The sequence below is a fragment of the Gobius niger genome (assembly GCF_951799975.1).
Source record: "Gobius niger genome assembly, contig: SCAFFOLD_71, whole genome shotgun sequence".
In the NCBI taxonomy this organism is placed as follows: Eukaryota; Metazoa; Chordata; class Actinopteri; order Gobiiformes; family Gobiidae; genus Gobius; species Gobius niger.
Window position 1 is genome coordinate 124,001 of NW_027639138.1, and position 6,000 is coordinate 130,000.

General features: G+C 58.7%; 1 protein-coding gene across 1 annotated transcript in view; it reads left to right on the top strand.

The window, feature by feature from the left end:
- Nucleotides 1–6,000, top strand: part of LOC306982841 (CKLF-like MARVEL transmembrane domain-containing protein 7) — a 29,443-nt gene that overhangs the window by 17,523 nt on the left and 5,920 nt on the right. The gene's annotated exons all lie outside the window — the stretch shown is intronic.

Here is a 6,000-nt window from a genome sequence, read left to right on the forward strand (position 1 = left end):
GTAACACGCCTCCTACACCACAGTCAGGGTAACACGCCCCCTACACCACAGTCAGGGTAACACGCCTCCTACGCCACAGTCAGGGTAACACGCCTCCTATACCACAGTCAGGGTAACACGCCTCCTACACCACAGTCAGGGTAACACGCCCCCTACACCACAGTCAGGGTAACACGCCCCCTACACCACAGTCAGGGTAACACGCCCCCTACGCCACAGTCAGGGTAACACGCCCCCTACACCACAGTCAGGGTAACACGCCTCCTACACCACAGTCAGGGTAACACGCCCCCTACACCACAGTCAGAGTAACACGCCTCCTACACCACAGTCAGGGTAACACGCCCCCTACACCACAGTCAGGGTAACACGCCCCCTACACCACAGTCAGGGTAACACGCCCCCTACACCACAGTCAGGGTAACACGCCCCCTACACCACAGTCAGAGTAACACGCCCCCTACACCACAGTCAGGGTAACACGCCCCCTACGCCACAGTCAGGGTAACACGCCTCCTACACCACAGTCAGGGTAACACGCCTCCTACACCACAGTCAGGGTAACACGCCCCCTATACCACAGTCAGGGTAACACGCCTCCTACACCACAGTCAGGGTAACACGCCTCCTACACCACAGTCAGGGTAACACGCCCCCTATACCACAGTCAGGGTAACACGCCTCCTACACCACAGTCAGGGTAACACGCCCCCTACACCACAGTCAGGGTAACACGCCCCCTATACCACAGTCAGGGTAACACGCCCCCTATACCACAGTCAGGGTAACACGCCCCCTACGCCACGGTCAGGGTAACACGCCCCCTACACCACAGTCAGGGTAACACGCCCCCTATACCACAGTCAGGGTAACACGCCCCCTATACCACAGTCAGGGTAACACGCCCCCTACACCACAGTCAGGGTAACACGCCTCCTACGCCACAGTCAGGGTAACACGCCCCCTACACCACAGTCAGGGTAACACGCCCCCTACACCACAGTCAGGGTAACACGCCCCCTACACCACAGTCAGGGTAACACGCCCCCTACACCACAGTCAGGGTAACACGCCTCCTACACCACAGTCAGGGTAACACGCCTCCTATACCACAGTCAGGGTAACACGCCCCCTACACCACAGTCAGGGTAACACGCCCCCTATACCACAGTCAGGGTAACACGCCTCCTACACCACAGTCAGGGTAACACGCCCCCTACACCACAGTCAGGGTAACACGCCCCCTATACCACAGTCAGGGTAACACGCCCCCTATACCACAGTCAGGGTAACACGCCCCCTACGCCACAGTCAGGGTAACACGCCTCCTACACCACAGTCAGGGTAACACGCCCCCTACACCACAGTCAGGGTAACACGCCCCCTACGCCACAGTCAGGGTAACACGCCCCCTACACCACAGTCAGGGTAACACGCCTCCTACACCACAGTCAGGGTAACACGCCCCCTACACCACAGTCAGGGTAACACGCCTCCTACGCCACAGTCAGGGTAACACGCCTCCTATACCACAGTCAGGGTAACACGCCTCCTACACCACAGTCAGGGTAACACGCCCCCTACACCACAGTCAGGGTAACACGCCCCCTACACCACAGTCAGGGTAACACGCCCCCTACGCCACAGTCAGGGTAACACGCCCCCTACACCACAGTCAGGGTAACACGCCTCCTACACCACAGTCAGGGTAACACGCCCCCTACACCACAGTCAGAGTAACACGCCTCCTACACCACAGTCAGGGTAACACGCCTCCTACGCCACAGTCAGGGTAACACGCCTCCTACACCACAGTCAGGGTAACACGCCTCCTATGCCACAGTCAGGGTAACACGCCCCCTACACCACAGTCAGGGTAACACGCCCCCTACACCACAGTCAGGGTAACACGCCTCCTACACCACAGTCAGGGTAACACGCCTCCTATGCCACAGTCAGGGTAACACGCCCCCTACACCACAGTCAGGGTAACACGCCCCCTACACCACAGTCAGGGTAACACGCCTCCTACACCACAGTCAGGGTAACACGCCTCCTACACCACAGTCAGGGTAACACGCCTCCTACACCACAGTCAGGGTAACACGCCTCCTACACCACAGTCAGGGTAACACGCCCCCTACACCACAGTCAGGGTAACACGCCCCCTACACCACAGTCAGGGTAACACGCCCCCTACACCACAGTCAGGGTAACACGCCCCCTACACCACAGTCAGAGTAACACGCCCCCTACGCCACAGTCAGGGTAACACGCCCCCTATACCACAGTCAGGGTAACACGCCCCCTATACCACAGTCAGGGTAACACGCCCCCTATACCACAGTCAGGGTAACACGCCCCCTACACCACAGTCAGGGTAACACGCCTCCTACACCACAGTCAGAGTAACACGCCCCCTACACCACAGTCAGGGTAACACGCCCCCTACACCACGGTCAGGGTAACACGCCTCCTACACCACAGTCAGAGTAACACGCCCCCTACGCCACAGTCAGGGTAACACGCCTCCTACACCACAGTCAGAGTAACACGCCCCCTACACCACAGTCAGGGTAACACGCCCCCTACGCCACAGTCAGGGTAACACGCCTCCTACACCACAGTCAGGGTAACACGCCTCCTACACCACAGTCAGAGTAACACGCCCCCTACGCCACAGTCAGGGTAACACGCCTCCTACACCACAGTCAGGGTAACACGCCTCCTACACCACAGTCAGAGTAACACGCCCCCTACACCACAGTCAGGGTAACACGCCCCCTATACCACAGTCAGAGTAACACGCCTCCTACACCACAGTCAGGGTAACACGCCTCCTACACCACAGTCAGAGTAACACGCCTCCTATACCACAGTCAGGGTAACACGCCCCCTACACCACAGTCAGGGTAACACGCCTCCTATGCCACAGTCAGGGTAACACGCCCCCTACACCACAGTCAGGGTAACACGCCCCCTACACCACAGTCAGGGTAACACGCCCCCTACACCACAGTCAGGGTAACACGCCCCCTACGCCACAGTCAGAGTAACACGCCCCCTACACCACAGTCAGGGTAACACGCCTCCTACACCACAGTCAGGGTAACACGCCTCCTACACCACAGTCAGGGTAACACGCCCCCTACACCACAGTCAGGGTAACACGCCTCCTACACCACAGTCAGGGTAACACGCCTCCTACACCACAGTCAGGGTAACACGCCTCCTACACCACAGTCAGGGTAACACGCCCCCTACACCACAGTCAGAGTAACACGCCCCCTATACCACAGTCAGAGTAACACGCCCCCTACACCACAGTCAGGGTAACACGCCCCCTACACCACAGTCAGGGTAACACGCCTCCTACACCACAGTCAGGGTAACACGCCCCCTACACCACAGTCAGAGTAACACGCCTCCTACACCACAGTCAGGGTAACACGCCCCCTACACCACAGTCAGGGTAACACGCCCCCTACACCACAGTCAGGGTAACACGCCCCCTACGCCACAGTCAGGGTAACACGCCCCCTATACCACAGTCAGGGTAACACGCCTCCTACGCCACAGTCAGGGTAACACGCCCCCTATACCACAGTCAGGGTAACACGCCTCCTACGCCACAGTCAGGGTAACACGCCCCCTATACCACAGTCAGGGTAACACGCCCCCTACACCACAGTCAGGGTAACACGCCCCCTACGCCACAGTCAGGGTAACACGCCCCCTATACCACAGTCAGGGTAACACGCCTCCTACGCCACAGTCAGGGTAACACGCCCCCTACACCACAGTCAGGGTAACACGCCCCCTACACCACAGTCAGGGTAACACGCCCCCTACACCACAGTCAGGGTAACACGCCCCCTACACCACAGTCAGGGTAACACGCCCCCTACGCCACAGTCAGGGTAACACGCCTCCTACACCACAGTCAGGGTAACACGCCTCCTACACCACAGTCAGGGTAACACGCCCCCTACACCACAGTCAGGGTAACACGCCCCCTACACCACAGTCAGGGTAACACGCCCCCTACGCCACAGTCAGGGTAACACGCCCCCTACACCACAGTCAGGGTAACACGCCCCCTACGCCACGGTCAGGGTAACACGCCCCCTACACCACAGTCAGAGTAACACGCCCCCTATGCCACAGTCAGGGTAACACGCCCCCTACGCCACAGTCAGGGTAACACGCCTCCTACACCACAGTCAGGGTAACACGCCCCCTACACCACAGTCAGAGTAACACGCCTCCTACACCACAGTCAGAGTAACACGCCTCCTACACCACAGTCAGAGTAACACGCCCCCTACACCACAGTCAGAGTAACACGCCCCCTACACCACAGTCAGAGTAACACGCCTCCTACACCACAGTCAGGGTAACACGCCCCCTACACCACAGTCAGAGTAACACGCCCCCTACACCACAGTCAGAGTAACACGCCTCCTACACCACAGTCAGGGTAACACGCCCCCTACACCACAGTCAGAGTAACACGCCTCCTATGCCACAGTCAGAGTAACACGCCCCCTACACCACGGTCAGGGTAACACGCCCCCTACACCACAGTCAGGGTAACACGCCCCCTACGCCACAGTCAGGGTAACACGCCCCCTACACCACAGTCAGAGTAACACGCCTCCTACACCACAGTCAGGGTAACACGCCCCCTACACCACAGTCAGGGTAACACGCCTCCTACACCACAGTCAGGGTAACACGCCCCCTACACCACAGTCAGAGTAACACGCCTCCTACACCACAGTCAGGGTAACACGCCCCCTACACCACAGTCAGAGTAACACGCCCCCTACACCACAGTCAGGGTAACACGCCCCCTATACCACAGTCAGGGTAACACGCCTCCTACACCACAGTCAGGGTAACACGCCCCCTACACCACAGTCAGGGTAACACGCCTCCTACACCACAGTCAGGGTAACACGCCCCCTACACCACAGTCAGAGTAACACGCCTCCTATACCACGGTCAGGGTAACACGCCTCCTACACCACAGTCAGGGTAACACGCCCCCTATACCACAGTCAGGGTAACACGCCCCCTACACCACAGTCAGAGTAACACGCCCCCTACACCACAGTCAGGGTAACACGCCTCCTACACCACAGTCAGGGTAACACGCCTCCTACACCACAGTCAGGGTAACACGCCCCCTACGCCACAGTCAGGGTAACACGCCCCCTACACCACAGTCAGAGTAACACGCCTCCTATGCCACAGTCAGAGTAACACGCCTCCTACACCACGGTCAGGGTAACACGCCTCCTACGCCACAGTCAGAGTAACACGCCTCCTATGCCACAGTCAGAGTAACACGCCTCCTACACCACGGTCAGGGTAACACGCCTCCTACACCACAGTCAGGGTAACACGCCTCCTACACCACAGTCAGAGTAACACGCCTCCTACACCACAGTCAGAGTAACACGCCTCCTACACCACGGTCAGGGTAACACGCCTCCTACACCACGGTCAGAGTAACACGCCTCCTACACCACAGTCAGAGTAACACGCCTCCTACACCACAGTCAGAGTAACACGCCTCCTACGCCACGGTCAGGGTAACACGCCTCCTACACCACAGTCAGGGTAACACGCCCCCTACACCACAGTCAGGGTAACACGCCCCCTACACCACAGTCAGAGTAACACGCCCCCTACACCACAGTCAGGGTAACACGCCCCCTACACCACAGTCAGGGTAACACGCCCCCTACACCACAGTCAGGGTAACACGCCTCCTACACCACAGTCAGGGTAACACGCCCCCTACACCACAGTCAGAGTAACACGCCTCCTACACCACAGTCAGGGTAACACGCCTCCTACACCACAGTCAGGGTAACACGCCCCCTACACCACAGTCAGGGTAACACGCCCCCTACACCACAGTCAGAGTAACACGCCTCCTACACCACAGTCAGAGTAACACGCCTCCTACACCACAGTCAGGGTAACACG